The 21,977-nt window shown below is 39.3% G+C and overlaps 1 pseudogene; it reads right to left on the bottom strand.

Moving 5' to 3' along the window:
• The window catches only part of LOC143637801 (chromodomain-helicase-DNA-binding protein 1-like), a 29,200-nt pseudogene extending 20,989 nt beyond the window's left edge, over positions 1-8,211 (bottom strand).
• Positions 8,212-21,977: the final 13,766 nt, after the last annotated feature.

Here is a 21,977-nt window from a genome sequence, read left to right on the forward strand (position 1 = left end):
ATGGAAACAGCTAGATTCAGGGATTTATTTGAAGTTGCACCACTAGAAGATGAAACAGTCAGGATTCCATCCCGTATTCCAGAATCTGAGGTCATTACTCCTGGGACACAGACAGGGTCTCACAGTGTTGCCCAGGCCAGCCTTGAACTCCTGGGCTCAAGCCATCCTCCTGCCTCAGCCTCCTGAGTAGCTGGGACTATAGGCATGCACTACTGTGCCAGGCTCCAGAACCTTTTTATCCACTGTATGCTAACTATCGAGGCAGTCATCTCATTTGAAAATCTATTTGTGTTCCATAAGAATTATCTTTCTCTTGAGTTAATAGTGGCTAGTGCAGCCCTTGTTCACCAAAGATGATATTTTAAGCTGCATTTAGTTGTTTGGGATATATTCCTAAGCTATCGCTGGCATCTGCCGGCAATATGTGGTAACAACCTCGTGGAAAGCTGGAAGGAAACACTGAATGAAAATGCGGCACATCTATAGCTGCAACATGACGGCACGTATGACAGTCAGTGTGTGGAAAAGGCTAATGTCCAGGATGGCTTCAGCTCCTAGATAATCTACTCTAAGGCCTCCAAGGAGACTAACTAATTTTAGATGTTTCCAACATTTGCTTTCTAAATATGAAAAATGAAATCTTAAACGCATAAATGGAATTCCTCTCCCAACACTGACCATGCCTTTGACCAGATCCTTTGAGCTTCCCCTAAGACTAATCATGAGACAACGGGACTGAATGACAGGGTGTGGTATATGACCTGGGAAGAGACTGGACCAAAGGAATCTGATTGTATCTTATTATTGGCTTTAAGAGAGAGGTAAGACACACACTGGAGAAATGATCTCCTGATACTCAAGGATCATATCTAACACTTCTTTTATAGACCCATATAGTACAAAGCACTTACTAAGTGCTTTCTACATAAGGGTGACCTTTTGTTCCATAAGGACATTAATCTCTCTTTCATCAAGGACACCATTCCTGTTTGTGTTCCTATATCTATTCCATCAGGATTACCATCAAAAAAATAAGATCATGAACTTAGATTATGAATTCAAAATTAATTTAGGGCTTTTTGATTCAGAATGTAAGAAAAATTCCAATTCCCCAAACTAATTTCAAATTATTTAATACTATATGAAAGCAACTGGCAAAACACCACAAGTGTCATTTATTTATGATTAAGTCATATGGACAATACCATAATAATCATAAATAGCTGTCAGTTTCACTCTAGTCACATTTTAAACAACAAATCTTTATTAAACTTTATAACACTCTTCCAGAGGTACTCCTGGAGGAAGGGAAACTAGAAAAGAGATTATCTTATTTTCCAAATTCATGGCTGGGAAGGAGAATAAATGAATGTGAATAAAACTTTCCCTAAAATTAAAAACAAAACAAAACAGGACATTCCCGGTCAGTGGTCTAAGTGGATTAGAATTACTTTCCAACAGGCCCAGGTTTCAGCCTCACTTCTCACGATGACAGCTTTACAGGTTGAACAGAAAAGAGCTCCACAAGAGAAGTCCAGTACTAGGCCACGTAAGTGCCTCGATTCTCTCCTTTTCAATACTCCTTGGTAAGAACCTCACCTTTCAGAGAATGAGGGGAAAACGTACCAGTGGTGGGATGCCTGTCTGCTTCCTCAACACCCCTGGGCTTACCTGCCCTGGTGCTCAGGAGAAAAATAAAGATGGGCTGCTGTCCAAAGTTCTTGATGGCCAGGTGTCTCTCTTCGCTTCTCACAGAACCTTCCACATGCTCATAGCTGTAGCCTTTACACAGAGAAGACAACAATCACACACAGGTCCTTACTCTTTGCAAGGACTCTTAGGAAATAAAATAATTGAGTCATTCCTAAGCCAATGCCTATTTGTCCTTTCCAACCCAAGCCTGCCCTACTTTCAATAAAGCCCAAGGGAAAGATCTCAACTGTTTGATAACTTGATCTTGTTTCTTATTTTATGTGGTACTGAGGATTCAAACCAGTGCCTCTCACATGCCAGGTAAGGGCTCTACCACTGAGCCACAACCCCAGTCTGAAAGACCTAAATTTAGGGAAACAATTCATCACTTCACCAAAAAAAAATCACCATAACACACTAGCCTGGGTTTTAAAAACACAGGCAGCCAAAGTCTTTGGCATTTGCAGAGTTAATATTTGGTTTTGACTCTTCCCAGGCCACCCTAAATATCCACATGCTGGCAGTTGGTGCCTGCTGAGACACAATCCTGACTTAGGCAAGCAGTAAGACAAGCACTTGGGAGCCTGCCTGATGACCCAGCACCTACTTTTCAGTGAAGCTCTAGGGCTCTCCACTTGTCACCACGCATCAGGTCAGGAAGGGAAATTGCAATCTCAAGTCATGTTTTGGCACTCGAGATTCCTCAATGTGCCAGTAGCTGAAGTGTCCAGTTACTGCAGTACTTGGGGGGCATCAAGTAGATCTGAGAGACCACTCTCAACTAAACTTTAAAACAGTTATTTCTGAGGCTGATAATCTCCCACAGGCTCAAAAATCAACCTCTGTTCAAGCTTTGTCCCATTATCCCACATCAATTTTATTATATATTAAGCAGAGTTCTCAAGTAACTGCCTACATTCCCTACTGTCACAGAAATAATTGCTCTTACCCTCCCCCTGCTTGATTTGTGAAATCTCCATACTATCAATCTTCATTTTCTTACTAATCCTGAATAAGTACATAACTGCTGAACTGTCGAGAGACACTGCAAGTGTTTGTCACTGAAACTCGACTCACACATTTTTGAAGCCACTCAACATTTTCACATCTGCTCCATACCCATCACCTGTATCACCTGGTGAGAATGTGGGTGTTACTTCTGCCCATGCGTCTCTACCCTGCTGTCGATCCTTGCTTCACACACCACTGTCCACTCTCCTCAGCCTTTTCACCTTCTTGTCTTTAACCTTTTCCTCGGTAACCTTCCCACACCCCTTATGATTCTCAGATGATGTAGTGGCCAAGGGGAGTCACCTTTGTAGTCCATATAGTCCTGGAGAATATCCAACATCTGGGTCATCTGAGAGAAGAGTAAGATGCGATGGCCCCTGGCAAGAAGAAGAAAAGGAGAAACTGCCAACTCTAGTAGTGTTTAGGGGGAGTGACCCTCAGGCAAAATCTACCAAAGAGGACAACTTTACACATAAGGGAAATGCTAAAGTAAAAATATCAATGTCCTGTAACTTTCTCAGAAACTCTGAATACTTTATACAAGAAAACAAAGTGCCTCCACATGTAGCGGCATTCCTCAGAGCAGTCCCAGGGCACCTGTCAATTCACCAGGGAGTGTGGAAGCCCTGGCGTAACCAAGGAGCCTCTTTCTGGAATATTACACTTCACTCAATGAAAACAGAAGTTTCATTTCAATAGAAAAATAAATACACATGTGAAGAGTAAAGGCAAAGTTCAAATATGTGTGCACCCGTTCCCCAAGATCCTGAAGAGCTACAGAAGTCTATCTACTGCTATTCCCACTTGGCGGTACAAGTCATTACCATCTAGAAAAGTCGAGAAGCATGTTAGAGAAGCAATCCCCCATGGTACACAAGAAACTTACATATAGAGAGTGAAGAAAGGAAAGGAAAATTCAAAATAATGTAAAAGGAACAAAGTCAAGGTGACTGCCCTTCTTATCAGACATTGTTTTAAATTTGCCTGAACAAATAAGGACAATGCTGTTAAAACAACATTCTTTTTAAGAAACTAAACTTACCTTAAGGCTGCCAGGAGAGTAAGACCAAGAGTTGGGGAGAACATTGGCCAGACTCTAGCCCCAAATTGTTGGGAAAAGCACTGAGTTTGAAGGTGAGTACCTCAATTCTTATCTCTCTCTGCCACTTATTACCTATATGACATTGGGCATGACCTTTCGAGGTCATTAAAAACTTGGACGGAAGGTATCTATAGGTTCTTCTCCATCTCTAACACACACACTTATGGTAGATACGTCAAAGGCCATAAAATACAGTAAGACGTGTAATTATAATTTTTAACAATTTTTTATATTTACGTGTTAGTCATAGTTGAACACAATACCTTTATTTTATTTTTTCAATTTCTTTAGTTGTAGATGGACACAATAACTTTGTTTTATTTATTTATATTCTTGTATGTGGTGCTGAAGATCTAATCTTCTGCCTCACCGTGAGGCGAGTGCTTAGTCACTGAGCTATTTATTTATTTTTGTGTGGTGCTGAGGATTGGACCCAGGGCCTTGCATGTGCTAGCTAGGCAAGCATTCGACCACTGAGCCACAATGCCAGCCCCAAGACATGCAATTATTTAATTTGCAAAAGACTGGGCAATTTTGAAAAATCTGAAGTTTTAGATTAGTTCAGGCCACACCTGGGGCATTCATCCTAAAGGCACAATTCTGAAATTCTTGAGTCTCTGGTCTTTTCCTAGACTCCCCCTTTCCTGTGGTGATGAAGATGTACATGCTGGATACCAGGCTGTCTAACACTAACCAAATGTCATCTTCTGATACCCAACTTGCAATTCTGGGAAAGAGTATTCCCCAACTACGCCTTGAGTTTAAATCAAATCCCAAAGATTAACAAGACCCAATGTTTACTCAACCTTTATTATGTGTCAGTTCAACTCAAGGAAGCAGCAGGCAATTTTAATAGAAATGCTCCAGGAGTGCTCTCTACCACTGAGCTATGTCTAAACCTACTTATTATTATTTTGAGACAGGGACTGGCTAAATTGCTGAGGCTGGCCTCACACTTGGTGATCATTTTGCCTCATCCTTCAGAGTCAACTGGGACTACAGGTGTGAGTCACCTTGCTGTCTTACTTTTAGATGGAACCAGGGCCTCCTTAGTGTGTCTGTTCCACCACACAGCTATATCTCTAGACAGCCTGATTATGTTAACTTTTTTTCATTTAATTAAGATGTTTTCTGCCAGATTTCTCTGCTCTGTTTTTCTATATAATCGACATTCTATGGAAAGACACATTAAAACTATCTTATTCTTCAAAAAAGAAATGCTCAATGTTGACTCGTCCTTGTGGATGCAACCAACATAGTTGGACTGATGAGGTGAACACACACTGATCAACAAGGTAGCAGAGTAAGGCAGGGCTTGCCAAGTCCTGGACTGGAATCCTAAATGCTGTAGGAATTCAGGAAAGAAAGGATAAAAGTGGAGGAGTAGGGTTGGATGAGATGGAATCAGGGGTGGGTGTACAGTTGCAGAGAAAGTAGGCCTTGAATTCCAGGCTTCTAAAAAAAAGGGAACTTGAATCAGTCTCAAGAATCAGTAAGTTCCTCATTATTCAGGTTTGAACCAGTCACTCCCTAGAGCAGTACATGTCAACCTATTCCAACCTGGAATGCAGGAATGCCAGCAGCTTATCCAGCAGGTGAAGTTTCCCTGCTAGCCTCAATCAGGTGGTCTCCAACTTCAAAAGGCTCTGGCTCCACACCTGGAAAGCAGAGAGCCCAATCCTAATTGTGTGCCCTGAGTCAGGGCAAAGTTCTTGAGTAGAAAACCCAATAGGTAGCCCACAGCAAGAGAGCCCAAGCTCTTTCTAATGCAGTAGGCCCTTCAGTCTCACCTATTCAAGGCATTTTGTAATTATTTGCTTAATACCACCTGCAGAGCCTGGCACATCCAAAAAGTCTAATAAATATTTATCTAAGAAACAAACTCACTCTTTAGGAAACTGAGGGAAAGGAAGATGCCAGAGATCAAGAAGATCCACAAAGGAAATTCTAAGGCTCTCACTCTAGATAAGGAATCAAGAAAGAGGCTTAGGTGTGTATAAAAGCGATTCTCAAGATACAGGCAGCAGTCAGAATATTATGGAAGATGTCCTTCAAAATCTATGTTCCTAATGCCCCTCCTCCCTTAAAAAAAAAAGTTCTAATGTGCACTTGATTAAAGTTCTGTTAAACTTTTAAACAGCTCATAATGGTACTTGGCAAAGACTCCTTAAAACAAGTACAGCATGTAAGTGACATCGCGTTGTATTACATGAGTATTCACTAGGGTTACTAAATGCAATCTATCTGCGGAGTCAAACATGTTATGACCTACATGGGGGAATTAACGGAAGTATCTCAGTAAACACATTCATTCAAAGAGTTAGAGAAACCAGAGTTATTTATAGTATCAGGCCTCAATGCTACAAGCAAGCAGCAAGATTTACACTGACACAATGTCTGTTCATAAACTTTGCAATATATCAGAGTCAAGATATCAAGATTTCTAGATGTTTCTGGATAGTAAGCCATGGACAGTCCAATATAAAAAGGGATTCTGTAAATTTTTGAGAAACAGGGCTGGGAATGTGGGTCACCAGCAGAACGTTTGCCTAGCATGCATGAAGCCCTGGGTCAATCCCCAGCATTTCCAAAAGAAAAAGGAAAAACACTGAGAAACAGATAAGAACACGGAGGAGAAGAGACTAATGAAGGAAGAAAAACAGCGACAACAGATATCAGGCCAAGCAAGGTCAACCTCTGAGCTGACATTAACAAGAACTTACACCAGCAGAATTAAGTAATGTGGAAAAGTCACATCCTATGCATGTGTATTATTTTAAATATAGAGTACCAACTCTTGGGAAGGACACATAATCAAGGGTCCCTAAAAAGAAAGCAAAGAGGACAGCAGAGATAGAGGAAGCCCTACCAGGCAGGGGATAACAATATTTGAAACTAATAAAAATGATTATATCTTCAGTAAAAACTCTAAACACTGCAACTTTTAGGCCAATAAATATTAAATACATAATCCAGGTCTAAGATTTTCCTCTAAATTTAAGTGATTTATTATAGGATGAGGACCAAATTTTGATTATCTCAGAAATTAACAAGTGTGGTCTCATGAATGAGCAAACTTTCAGGTCAACAAGGAGAAGGTACTTCACATTTCATTGGCTTCTCAGAAACAAGGGCAGCTCCAGGCCACAATGATCTTTCTCATCTACTTTGCCAAATGATACAAGAGATCAAGAGAAGGGAATGCAATCAAGTGTATAATACTAAAAATACAACAGATGAGAGACTGAAGGCAATATGCTGTAAGAAATTGGTCTCTTCATGACTCCATGTGAACGGTAAGTTTCTAAATAGGTAAATTGGGGGAGGCGTAAGGTATATCCAATGCATGTGCAACTGCAGACAGGAGTATAAGATCTTTATTTGTAAAAAAAAAAAAAAAAAAAAAGAGAAAAATTAAAAGCACTCAAAAGAGAGTTGAAACATCTCCAAAAATAAAATGCATTTTATTGGGGTAGGGTCTGACTCATTTGATAACAAGAGAAAGGAATAGTAATTAGCCATATTAAATACTACTTTTGTCATTGCCCTCCAAAACAGGTTTATTTAGCTCTGCAGAAGTCTGACTACAAAAGTTTTAATTTATGAGATGGACATCATTATCCGAAGTACTTGTATGAAGACACGAATGGTGTGACTCTACTTTGTGTACAACCAGAGATAGGAACAATTGTGCTCTATATGGGTAATGTGAATTGTAATGCATTCTGCTGTCATATATTACAAATTAGAACGAATAATAATAATCATAATGTTTCCATTTAGTTGGCTCTGTATAGACTAGTCTAAGTGGTTTTAAAGGGGAGTTAGAGGGGAGAAGGAATGGTGGACAGATGGGTATAGGATTTCTGAGCCAGGAAACCCGCTCTGCATGATACTATAGGGTGGAAACATGCCATCGCCTGTTGTTCCAACTCACAGGACACGCAACAGCGAGTGAATCCAGCATTACGGACTCTGGTGACACTGAGGTGCCAACGTAGGTTCATTAGTTTTAACATCTCTCTTCAGGGAGAGGCTGAGAATGGGGGAAGCTAGGCTTGTAAAGGGGCAGGGGATATATGGGAACTCTCTGTACCTTCTATTCAATTTTGTTGTAAACCTAACTTACTCTAAAAAATAAAGTCTATTAAAAAAGGAAGGGGTGTGTGTAAAAACGAAGACTATCCTTTGAGTTTACCTCTGAGAGTGTCTTATGCAGCAGAGAGCTTTGGCTTTTCAATATGTGGGCTTCATCCACAACAAGAAAACTCCAGGAGAAGCTATGAGAGAAAATACAAACTTTCAGTTTCGTGTAGCTCAAACATATTTCACAACCACATCTTACTATACAATTATGACGTGTTAGAAAGACTAACAGCCCACTCTGTTAGAAGCATACCTGGCATCGTGACCTTCCTATCTTGAAAGGTTACTACCGTGTGCTTTGTTTTCCCCTCAGATGAGAAAGATCTATGCAGAAAGTAAGGAGCCAGAGACAGAAATGAAAGGATACATTTATCATATTGTACTATGTACCAGACATTGCGCTTGTGGCTTTATGTGCAATTTAATCCAAAGAATAAGACAAGTAACCATAATTGTGCCAACAAGGACACTAAAACTCTGAAAGGCTAGGTAACTAGGTCAAGATCATAAGGGCAGAGCAGATATTCAAACCCATAAGAAAAATCAAGAGACAGTGATGTCACAGCTAAAGGAGTAGGACTTTAAAATGGGAGAGTGGTGAACAGGATCACGGAGATGTCCACGATGATGTAGCCACTGGACTTGTTAACGTGGAGGTCACTGGAGGCTGCTGCCACCGCATGTTTATAGTATAGTATGTCATGAGAGCAATTTCTCAAGAAGTTTCAGTCCTAGAATCATATTTTTAACAGATGCTACTGGTGGAAAGCTGTTAAAAAATCCAAAATATGGAAAAAGATTGGATGATATTCTAGATGCATTAACTTAAAATAGCAAAAAATGAAAATAAACTATCTAATAATAGGTGATAAAATGATAAATAGTAGCTGCAAAATACAATAATGAAAAAGGTATAAATATTGAATATCCTTTTAAAAATGTGAAAATCATGCAAAAGATAAAGTGGGCGTTTTAAGACTTTTAAGTTTTTAATTTTATTGGTAAACATTATGGAATCCCACTGCATTATTTTTGCACTTGTAAAACTAAGTGTGTCAAACAAAAAAGTGGGTAAGGAAGGACAATACTTGAAAAATTAAAACAAACGTCTGTGTAAAGGCTGGCCTACAAAAAGGAAGCCTTCTTTCCAATACCACGACAGACACTACAGACATACAGGAAGATAATCAGAAATGATGTTGAAAACTTGTACTCCAATAAAATAGAAAACCTCAAAGGCATCGACAAATTTCTAGAGTCATATGATTTGCCTAAATTAAGTCAGGATGAAATACACAATTTAAACAGATCAATTTCAAATCATGATGGGCTGGAGATGTGGCTCAAGTGGTATCGCGCTCCCCTGGCTTGCATGTGGCCCGGGTTCGATCCTCAGCACCATATACAAACAAAGATGTTGTGTCTGCCGAGAACTGAAAAATAAATATTAAAATTCTCTCCCTCTCTCTTTAAAAAAAAAAAATTTCAAATGACGAAATAGAAGATACTATCAGAAGTCTACCAACCAAGAAAAGCCAAGGACTGGATGGATACACAGCCAAGTTCTACAAGACCTTTAAAGAAGAACTAATACCAATACTCTTAATTTATTTCAGGAAACAGAAAAAGAGGGAGCACTTCCAAACTCATTTTATGAGGCCAATATCACCCTGATTCCAAAACCAGGCAAAGACATATCAAAAAAAGAAAACTTCAGATGAGTATCTCTAATGAACAAGATACAAAAATTCTCATAAAATTCTGGCAAATGGAATACAAAAACATCAAAAAGATTGTGCACCATGATCAAGTGGGATTCATCCCAGGGATGCAAGGTTGGTTCAACATAACAGAAATCAATAAATGTAAGTCATCACATCAATAGACTTAAAGATAAGAATCATATGATCATCTCAATAGGTGCAGAAAAAGCATATGACAAAATACAGCACTCCTTCATGTTCAAAACACTAGAAAAACTAAAGATAACAGGAACATATCTCAAAATCATAAAGGCTCTCTACGCTAAGCCCCAGGCCAACATAATTCTAAATGAAGAAAAATTGAAGGCATTCCCTCTAAAAGCTGGAACAAGACAGGGATGCCCCCTTTTACCACTTCTATTTAACACAGTACATGAAACACTGGCCAGAGCAATTAGACGAAAAAAAACAAAAGGGATACATATAGAAAAACAACTCAAATTGGCATTATTTGATGATGATACGATTCAACACCTAGAAGACCCTAAAAGTTCCACCAAAAAACTTCCAGAACTAGTAAATAAATGAATGTAGCAGGATACAAAATCAACACCCATAAGTCAAAAGCATTTCTGTATATCAGTGACAAAGCCTCTGGAAAGAAATGAGAAAAACTATCTCATTCACAATAACCTCAAAACCTGAACAACAAAAATAAAACAAAAGCAAAACAAAACAAAAACCCCAGAACACACACAAAAAAACTTGGGAATCCACTTAAGGAAAGAGGTAAAAGATCTGTATAAAGAAAATTATAGAACCCTAAAGAAAGAAATCAAAGAAAGCCTTAGAAGATGGAAAGATCTACCTCACTCTAGGATAGGCAGAATTAATATTTTATCAAAATGACCATACTACCAAAATCAGTATACAGATTTAATGCAATTCCAATCAAAATCCCAATGGCATTCCTCATAGAAACAAAAAAGCAATCATGAAATTCATCTGCTAAGATAAGAGACCCAGAATAGCTAAAGCAATCCTTAGCAGGAAGAGTGAAGCAGGGGGAATCACTATACCAGACCTTAAACTATACTACAGAGCAATAGTAACAAAAACAACATGGTATTGGCACCAAAACAGACTGGTAGACCAGAATAGAGGGCACAGAGACTAAGCCACAAAATTGCAATTATCTGATATTAGACAAAGGTGCCAAAAACACACACTGGAGAAAAGATAAACTCTTCAACAAATGGTGCTGGTAAAACTGAAAATCCACGTGCAAAATGAAATAAACCCCTATCTCTCACCGTGCACAAAACTCGAGTCAAAATGGATCAAGGACCTGGGAATAAAACCAGAGACCCTGATCTAATAGAAGAAAAAGTAGGCCCTAACTTCCTTAATAAGACTCCTTTGGTGCCAGAATTAAAATCAAGAATCAATAAATGGGGCAGATTCAAACTAAAAAGTTTCTTCTCAGCAAAAGAAACAATTTGTGAGAGTGTACATCTTGGGAGCAAATCTTTACCCCTCACATATTAGACAGAGCACTAATCCTTAGGGTATATAAAGAACTCAAAAAGCTAAACACTAAAATAAATAAATAGATAACCAACCCAATCAATAAATAGGCCAAGGAACTGAACAGACACTTCTCAGAAGATGATATACAATCAGTCAACAAATATATGAAAAAAATGTTCACCATCGCTAGCAATTAGAGACATAAAAACCAAAAGTACTCTAAGATTTCATCTCACTCCAATCAGAATGGCAGCTATTATGGATACAAACAACAATAAGTGCTGGCGAGGATGTGGGGGAAAAGGGACACTGCTGGTGGGACTGCAATTGGTGTAGCCAATATGGAAAGCAGTATGGAGATTCCTTGGAAAGCTGGGAATGGAACTACCATCCGACCCAGCTATCCCACACCTCAGTCTATACTCAAAGGACTTAAAAACAGCATACTACAGGAACACAGCCACATCAATGTTTATAGCAGCACAATTCACAATAGTTAAACTGTGGAGCCAACCTAGATGCCCTTCAGTAGATGAATGGATTAAAAAAAATGGCAAACATACACAATGAAATATTACTCAGCAATAAAAGAGAATAAAATCATGGCATTTGCAGATAAATGGATGGAGCTGGAGAATAATGCTAAGTGAAGTTAGCCAATCCCAAAAATCCAAATGCTGAATGTTTTCTTTGATATAAGGAGGCTGATTCTTAGTGGGGTAGGGAGGGAGAGCATTGGAGGAATAGACGAACTCCAGATAGGGCAGAGGGATGGGAGGGGAAAGGAGGGGGCATGGGGTTAGAAATGATGATAGAATGTGATGAACACTATTATCCAAAGTACACATATGAAGACATGAATGGTGTGAATATACTGTGTAAACAACCAGAGATATGAAAAAAAACATGCTCTATATATGTTATATAAATTGCAATGCATTCTGCTGTCATATATAAATAAAAAAACTAATATAAAGAAAGATTATTAACCCATAATGAATGTGTTGGTCAGCTTTCTGCTACTGTGACAAGTAGCTGAGATAATGAGTTTATAAAGAGAAAAGTTTTACTCTGGCTCACAAATTTGGAGGGTCAGTCCACCATCAGCTGGCCCCCTTGCTGTTAAGCACATCATGGCAGAAGGGCATGGCAGAGGAAGCCAGCTATCTCAAGGCTGGGACATAGAGAGCAAAGAAGAGGAAGAGGCTGGATCCCTGCTACCCATTCCAAGGACACACCCTCAATGAATGACCAGAAGACATCCCATGAGGGCTCACCTTTCAAAGGTTCCACACACTTTCACCAGTTTCATGCTGGGGACCAAGACTTTAACATATGAGCCTTTGGGAGATATGTAGGATCCAAACTATAGCAGTGAATCTCAGTAAGTACTAGATGTTAATAATATCATCTTCTTCCTCACTTTTACTCAACTCTTTTTTAAGCATCTATCATTTTTCCCTCTTATTTAAATCATTTAATAAATAAGTTTGCACAGTTCTTGTATCCCACAAGCAGTGTAAGAGGAATTTTTGATGGAAGGAATTAAATGTGGGAAATATGATCACAGAGGCTCACAGTATAGGCGGTGGGCAGGTTAATAAGCACACTGGCACTCTACCTACTGGTGAGTACATGCCACCCTTTGCCTTTGTTTCTGTTTGTCTGCATTTGCTACAAGACTACACACCCCTGAAAGTCAAGGTCAATGTCTTAATCTTCTCTATCCCTATGGCCTCATCTGGATCAATAAATATTCAATAAATATTTGCAGAAAAACAACAACAAAGGAAGCCTTCCTCCTTAGGCTACAGAGAAAATTGAGAGGAAGAGAGCCAGAGACAGACACTCAGCTAATGAGAGTGGAGTAGGAGAAGACTGAACTGGGGATCCAAAGAGAGGGCAGGAAGTGCAAGGAGAGCACTGGGCAGAATAAGCAGGGAATATATTTAGGATTATAAGGAGACAGGGTCCCCATGAGGTTGGACGGTGGTTATGACATAGGTGGTGAGCGTCCATAATATAGTTCCACTCAAAACAGACTAGGTCTGATTCCTTTGGAAGGACTAGACACAGATATGTATATACACAAACATCTAAAAATGCTTATTTAACGCAAAAGACTAAGTGAAGTGGATTTTGGTTCAATGAGTGAAAGTGGATGGAATCACTCATCAAAGGAAATTAAAGACTGTTTCCCAGAAACGAAAGTAGAGGGAATTCCAACACAAGAATGGAGAGTTCAACAAGGGAACTCCTGATCATCTCGATCCAAGATTTCACAAGCCTACTGCCTGTTGTCCAAAAGATTTCAATATTTCATGGTGATAACATACAACTTAAAAATGGCCTTCATAAACCTCTTGAGTGCAGATTTTATCACATTGCCTATTTTCAGAATGTAAAATATAGCAATGGAGAAATATAACATTAACAAACATACTAAAAGAAACAACTATGTTGTTGGGATTCTTGCTATGAGTCAATATTATAAATGTCCCTTTATTACTAAGGCTCTTAAATCCACCCAGAAATGCATTCAGACCAGACTGAAATATAAAAATGTGTTTCTGCTGAATAAGGTGACATTTCAGTGCTTCTACATACTTAGAGAAGCTTCTCTTAAAAACACGGTCCAGGGACTGGGGCTGTGGCTCATCAGTAGAGCACTCGCCTAGCATGTGCGAGGCCCTGGGTTTGATCCTCAACACTACATAAAACTAAATAAATAAAATAAAGGTATTGTGTCCAACTACAACTAAAAAAAATAAACATAAAAAAAGAGGCCCAAAGCACCAAGTGCTGGGTTTGAATGTCTGCTCTGCCTTACTTGGATTCTTAATCTCTTAATATCCTTTTTTGTAAAATGCGAATAATAATCCCTGCCTACTAGGATTTTCATGAAACCAAAATGGGACAATTTACATAAAGTACCCAAGAACATTTATGTCCCAATCTTATTACCTTCTGAGACCAGCCAGATAGTACCGTGTTTCATGAATATCTTTGTACTCCTCATCCCTCTACTGTACAGACCATGGGGCAGCTCTATGATTTACTTTCCTGGTTATTACCAGTAACTCCCTTTCCATGGAGAGACTTTAAAACAAGACAAGTTGGATATTAAGAAGACAAAAAGAGCTGGGGTAAGGACTGAGTGGTAGAGCAGTTGGGAGGCCCTCAGCTTAATGCCCAGAACCATAAAATGAAATGACATGAAATAACGTGACACGACATAAAAATAATAAAGTAAAAAGAAAGAAAAAGAGGGAACACATCATATGCTCATTTAAATGTAAATTAAGTAAAAAAAAAATACTGGATGGAATCATAAAATCTTGGGCCCAGTCTTCAAAATAAGAGTAAAACAGAAACTCATTTACAACAATCTGGATGAGGAAAAAGTATTTAAAATATTGGTAAGGCCCTTTAAGAACAAAACCTTCTGAGTATGAAAGATGCACACAGGGCACGATGGGGCACACCTACAATGACAACTACTTGGAAAGCTGGAGGATTGCAAATTTGAGTTCCATCCCAACGACCTGGTGAGACTATCTCAAAATAAACAATGAAAAGGGCTGGGCATGCAGCTCAGTGGTAAATGACCCTGAGTTCAATCCCCAGTACCAAGACATAGTTAAATGGACAAATTACAAGTATACTTCAAACTTCTTTTCCAAATAGTCAGTTCTATAGCACTGACTGCTACCTGGTAATTGCCAGGAAAAGGCTCCTATTCTACAGTAAGATCTCAAGCAGCAGTCCTCACAGGTGTCTGTGCAGTTACAGTGTAAAGAATCCAGTGTCCAGGCTGGATGCAGTGCCCCACCTGTGATCCTGGAGACTCTGGGAGCTGAGGCGGGAGGATCACAAATTCAAGGCATTCCTTGGCAACTTAGAAAGACCCTGTCTCAAAATTTAAAAAATTAATAAATAAAAAGGACTGGAGATGTTGCTCAGTGGTAGAGTACTCCTGGGTTCAATCCCCAGTACCAAAATAAAACCAAAAAACAACAATAAAAATCTGCTAGTAATAAAAATCTCTAGTAATCTGCTAAACACCAACCATGTAGATTTAATCTCAGTTGTCACAATAGTCATCCAAAGTAAGAAAGGTAACTACCCCCAGTTTACAGATGAGGACACTGAAGTTGATGGAAATTAAGAAACCAACCCAATAACACATAGCTAATGAGTAGAGGTTAGATCACAGAATTCCCACCATGCCTGCCTATACATCAACAGGACCCAAAGACGACAGACCAGACATATCAGGAAAGAGGCCAAGTATCAAAAAGTGTAAGACAAGACAAGACTTCCACAAATTCAGCACAGTTTCTGACAGGGTACAGTATACTCACGATTTTAGGAATGGTGCATCTTTCAAGCAAATCTGAAAAATTAAGGAAGACACATTAAAAAGACTGGTATTGCTGGGCATGGTGGCCCACACCTGAATCCCAGCAGCTTCTGGAGACTCAGGCAGGAAGGCGGCAGGCGCAAAGCCAGCCTCAGCAACTTACTGAGACTCTGTCTTCAAAAATAAAAAAGGCTGAGGATTGGTTCAGTGGTTAAGTACCCTTAGGTTCAATCCTTGGTAACAAAAGAAAAAAAGTTAGAATTAAAAAAATAAAGACTGGTATTGATAAATTCTGATTATTAATAATCTAGTTTCTTATTTCTTGTTAACTCTCTTAAACCAGAGGATCTAAGCCTTTAACTTGTTTACTAAGTTAAAAACTAAGCACAATTTCTAAGTAGCACTATCACACAAACAGACAGAAGTTATGGTTAAGTAGAAGGCCTTACAGTTGCCCAGTCTTACTCAGATAAGGATTTAAAACAAGACTGAAACTAGGCATCCTGCATTCCTATCCCCCGGTTATCAGACATGATGCCTCTGTACATGAAACCCTCTGCCCTGCTGCCTGCCTCCTCCTGTTCATCAACAAAGAGGCAGCTAAAGTGCCAATTTCTGGGAAGCTTTCCCCTTAATCCACAAGTAGAGAGGGAAATATGTCTAGCTACCTTGAAGCACAGTGATTCTGCACTTCGTTTGGTCACAGTCCCTCTTTGACAATGTGATGAAGGTGGATGTCCTCCTAGAAAAATGTGTGCTCTCAAAAAAAAGTCAATATAATTCAGTGGGTTCTACAACTTCTAAGAACCCAGGTTAGGAGAAACGAATGAATACCTCACAGGTGGTCAGCAGCACATGAAAACGTGACTTCTGTTTTAGGTCTTGCTGAAGATGGGCTCTTTCCTCCTTGTCCCCTGCATATGTTACACAAGAAAGACCTGGAGCAAATCTAAATCCAAGAAAAGAAGCAGATGACCCAAATGCCACAACTATGAGATGGTGTGTGCATGTCATGGCCGGACTGCAGTGTGCAGACGCCATTCATTAGGTGCTGGTCACAGAACCGTACCTAGAATAATGGTTAGACCTCAGGGTAAGGTCTGTGTTAAGCAGGGAGAAGGATCAGGTCTAAGAGGGTCTCATGCTAACTAAAAATGCAATAATGTTTCTCACTTTAGTTACTTCCTATGTTACTATGAGAAGGACAGTTTCTCCTTTACATCAGCAAAATTTACTGAGAATAAGTACTAGCCTTTAAATTGTAGAAGGGTAACAGTAACACCCACTGGATCCTCCCCCATCAGACCTTGTGTCTTGCCTACACTGTTTCAGTTCAACCTTTCTGGAATAAAATCATTGAATATGACAAGATTTTGCTTCATGATCTTTTATCCATCATCTAGAAAAATATCTTCACATAAACAATACAAGTTCAGCTACATCTACTCTGTACCTTTCCATTTCTTCTTTCCAGTTGTTCAAAACAGACAGAGGACTGAGAATCAGAAATGGTCCTTCATCATTTAACCTTCCCGTCAAGTAAATGAGGAGAGCAATCCTTTGAAACAAAGCAGGCAGTTTTGATCACCTTTCCAGGAGACACAACCATAAAGTTCCTACAACCAAAGGCAGAGAACACAAACTGTTATACAAGATTTGCTTTATAAAGAAATTCCGTACAATCTTCCTCATATTAGGAAACTAGCACGTTCTTAGAAGTTCTTAGAACGACATCAGGTAAGCTGAGTGACTTTGCTAAGGAAATTGATGGTGTTCAATTACCTTAGGAGTTAACGAGCAATGAGGCTCAATATTTATGTAACTGAACCAAAAGGAAAAACGTCAGGAAAGAACAGAAATCAATGAAACCAATACACCTGTTGGAAAACAGCAGTAGTACTTTGAAAATATTAAGCCAGAAGTGCTAAGATCTGACAGCAAAGAGTACATGCACATCACGGCCTTGGCCCTTGGCTCGGCTGTTCTGATGAGAGTGCTTTGCTTCCTCCCCAACTTTCTCCCTCCTTCTATAATCATTTAGAGGGTGCCTTCTACTGGCTCAAGTTCTAAGCTCAAGTTATATGTGAACAAAACAGATACAACCTTTGGTCTTTCATAATGGGTGCATTATAATCATACTGTATAGCGGGATCCATATGCCATAGATGTACATGCATATATCTACAACACGCATTCAAATGCACAAAACAGACAATAATTCATTCTCACAAGAAGTATGAGTATGAAATGAAACTTTGCAAAGCCAAATGTGCATACTTCGGGACATGTTTGAGTACACTTATGTCTCTAAAGTTGCTCTCAACAAACAAAAACACGTGAAGAGCTTGCATCCCCAAATACTGTGCTATTTCTGAGGAAAAATATGCCCTAAGGATCAAATTCAAAATCCTGAGAAAACTATAGGCTCAAAAGTGTTCACATCAAAATTAATTTAAGTAACCCAAAAAAGGGGGAATTCATGATTCCTCATCAATAGGACGTTAAGCAAATTATAAATTCTCGATGGCATACTATGCAGCCAGTTGAATGATTTTGAATATAATAAAATGCAAAACTATAGTGCCAATGTTACATTAATGAATAGAAATCATATGGGCTAGATGTGCACTGTAACTTCAATGATGTAAAACATACCTTGCTGCTTATGGCTGTGGTTAGAATGCTGTGATGACAGAGTGGCAGTTCATTGTTTTTGACACAATCATATTAATCTTAAAAAGGAAATGATTTTCTCATTTAACTATCCCAGCCCAAAGTGTGCCCAGAGCATCCCTCTAATAAGTGGCTTAACTGGATTAAAACCATTCTGTTGAATGCTCGCTGGGGATGCAATTTAGAGAAAGTTTGTCTTTACTACCACAAATCAGAAGTGTCTACCAAATAAATTCAGAGTCACTAGTGAATTTTATCAAACATCTAAAATGAAAATGAGAACAATTTTACATAAGGTCTTGCTGAAAATTGAAGAGGAACACTTTTCAATATATTCTATGAGGCCAGCTTTACCCAAATACTAAAACCAGACAAAATTAGTATAAAAAAGAATATCACAAAACAATATCCTTCATAATGTAGATGCAAAATTTCTAAACATACTTTTACCAAAACAGACTTGGAGTTGGTACATTTTTAGAGAATTTAAAGTAGAGGTGGAAAGGCAAAGGACAAGTGGAATTTGCTGGCTCTCTGTGAAGTCAGTAGGACAATTTCAATGACTGAGACAAAGGAGATTATAGGGAGGATACCTCCAGGAAACTGATTTTTAGTTTCATAGTTCTTGTACAGGAATATACCAGAAACATATTTGTTTGCCCAAGAGAGAGAAGTGATGAATCTCAGGGGACCTTATATAAGTGGTCGCATTGTTTCTGAATAATGCCAAGATTGATGAGGTACATCTACCTAAGTAAAGGACGCTTCAACATATGATCAGAGTAGCCTATGTGCACCGCTGCTCCAGCTTAAAGTTTATATATATATATATATATATATATATATATATATATATATATATATATATATATACACATATATATGGTTAGAGTCGGACGGGACAGTTGAACTTCTAAAAGGATTATGAGACCCTTGCTCATTCTCTCCAGTGACCACTGGTGAAACTTTCCTGGGATTGAAAAATTTTTATCTTCCTGATTTCTGATCAAGCTGCCTCTGACATATATCACGATTGTACCCGGATATCTTTTATATCCTTCAGATAAGTAAGTGATTAACCCAAGAGGTGTTATGACTGAATTTTCCATTAATCCAAGGCCATGTGTCAACCCAGGGCAGTATTTCTTATTATCCTGGCAGAAGCATCAATTTCAACACTCCACCATTGATCACTAGATCAATGCCCGAGGGGGCCACATCTGATTCTCCCCTTTTAAGGTCAGAGAGTCTAAGTTTTATTTTGGAAAACATACGGTACTTCCTCCATATTTCTCTATCACTGTAGAAAAATGGGCAGCAGCCTGACCCCAACCCACCCCCACTGAGAAAGAGAGAGTAATATTAGAAGCAATACAGTTAACTTCATATAGTGTTACTAAGGAGCACAGTCAATTTGGTCCTTGGGCAAGTATACATGCTTTACACAGAGAAAAACCCTAAACCTGGGCCCAATAACTGCACTTGTAACTCAAGTAACTTTTCTTACAGACACATGTCAATGCTCATATAAAGGTAATGACATAATTAATAACTACCCCCACAACTAAAAAAATCAATCCCAAGGTTGTGATCTCTTAAAAGTTAAGCATTTCACATTCTAGTATATACATACATACACACACACATACACCCTCACACACACACATATATAACAGCACTTAAAGATGGTATTAAGCCAGGTGTGGTGGCACATGCCTATAATCCCATTGGCTCCGGAGGCTAAGGCAGGAGGATCATGAGTTCAAAGCCAACTTCAGCAATTTAGGGAGGCACTAAGCAACTAAGTGAGACACTGTCTTCAAATAAAATACAAAAAAGGGCTGGATGTATGGTAAAGTTTTTAAGTACACCTGAGTTCAATCTGGGGTACCCCCCCCAAAAAAAAGATGGAAATGAGTTGTGGGGAGGTGTTTCAGTGTAGGTAAACAGTGCTTCTTCCACAGTAACATACCTGGCAATTCTTACCAAGGCCCATCTCATCTCCCAGGATGCAGCCATTTTGACAGTGGAATCGCTGGGCTAGCCAGTTGACTCCCTCCAGTTGATAAGGGCGTAAATAAATTCCTAGAAATAAAAAATATAGCAAAACCAGAGAGCAAACATTTCAGCACATATGTGGGCTAAGCTCTAAGGCTTTGAATGAAGAACATGGCTTACATTCCCTTAATGTCAAACTTTATTGGCTATATCTTTTATTGGGACGTTCTATGTATACAAACATTAGCGGATTTCCAAATTTCTTTTTGGGCAGACTTGGGTTACCATTCAAAGCCCTGAAATAGCCTGTCACTGTTATATAATCTTCTTGATCGATGAGAAACTCAGCCTGGGATCTGTTCTGTAATACCCAGTCTCAAGCCACTGTCCTTTCCTGGAAATAAGTATTCCTGGAAGTGATGCGACAAACAACACATGGACTGTTCATATGCTTGCTTAATGGCACTCATCTAAATCTGCCATTCCTGCTATATTGTCCCTTAAAGAAAAGGGGGACAGTAAAACACCATGATCCTGAATGCTCCCTTTCTGTTTATAAAAACCTAGCAAAATTAAGGGACCAATGAGATCAAGCCTAGGCTGGAAAGTCCAGATAAATATCATCTTGGAGGACACTGGCTTCTCTCTGCACACTGGGCACTAGGGCAAGTTAGTGTTATCTGTAAAAAGCTACTTTCTTGCATGTATGCTGGTCATACACACAAACTAAAGTTGACGTCACTGCTTCCTCAGTCTAACATGTAAGCCTCCTCCCTGAATGGGGCTGGGCAGAGAACTGAGGGCTCTGTGGAAAAGATACATGTCACTTGTTTGGCCAGAGCCACCAGGCAAAACACCAGGAGCAAGAGAGGTACTGCTTGGAGAAGCACCTTCAGGGACACAGGTGCTATCTGTTCAGTCTGTTGCCACGGAACTCTTCCTGGAGCCGTCATTGATCTGTTAGAAGCTTTCCCCGATAAACCATGTCTCCCATGCTGTCTCCAGCACCTTCTTTGGCCTCCCCACAACCTAGTACAACTGGGCTGTGGACTGCCCCTGCTAAAGGACAAAATGAAAACAGGACTACACTGTTCACCAACAGAGAAGCAGGGTTAAGAATGGAGACGCTGCTACATAAAGGGTGTTTAAAACTGAACAAGGATGGCAAGAGACTATCAATATTTACATTATATATATTTATAATTATATCTATATCCTCATAAATAATAAGTAAAAATAAAGATATATATTTTAAAAAGTAAAAGGTTGAAGTGGTGGATAAAGAGTGACCCTCAAAGAGTTCATGCACAGACCTCAGAATCAGTGAATGTTACCTTACTTGGCAAAAAGGAGTCCACAGCCATGACTAAGGTTGAGGGTCTGGAGATGCGGAGACCATACTGAGTTATCCTGAATTACCCAATCTAATCACTCACACCTTTAGAAAATAGACCCTTCACCAGATGTGATCAGGAGGAGGTGACTATCATGAGGCAGTCCAGGTACCCCCGCCCAAAAGACCCTGCCATGATTAACCTTCTCCTCTTGTGAGATCAGGATGCCTTGCAGTTTGAACCTTCCTCTTGTTCTAAATGATCTGTTGGCTCTCCAGAGTCAGGCCTCTGTCTAAAACTCCAGTCAATATCTGGGCTATGATATTCTACAGAAGCTTTGCAAGATATTATCATTGGGGAAACTGAGGAAGGTTCCATGGGATCTCTTTTTTTTAAAACTGCAGGTGAATCTATAATTAGTTTAA

The sequence above is a fragment of the Callospermophilus lateralis genome, unplaced genomic scaffold, assembly GCF_048772815.1.
Source record: "Callospermophilus lateralis isolate mCalLat2 unplaced genomic scaffold, mCalLat2.hap1 Scaffold_221, whole genome shotgun sequence".
Lineage (NCBI taxonomy): Eukaryota > Metazoa > Chordata > Mammalia > Rodentia > Sciuridae > Callospermophilus > Callospermophilus lateralis.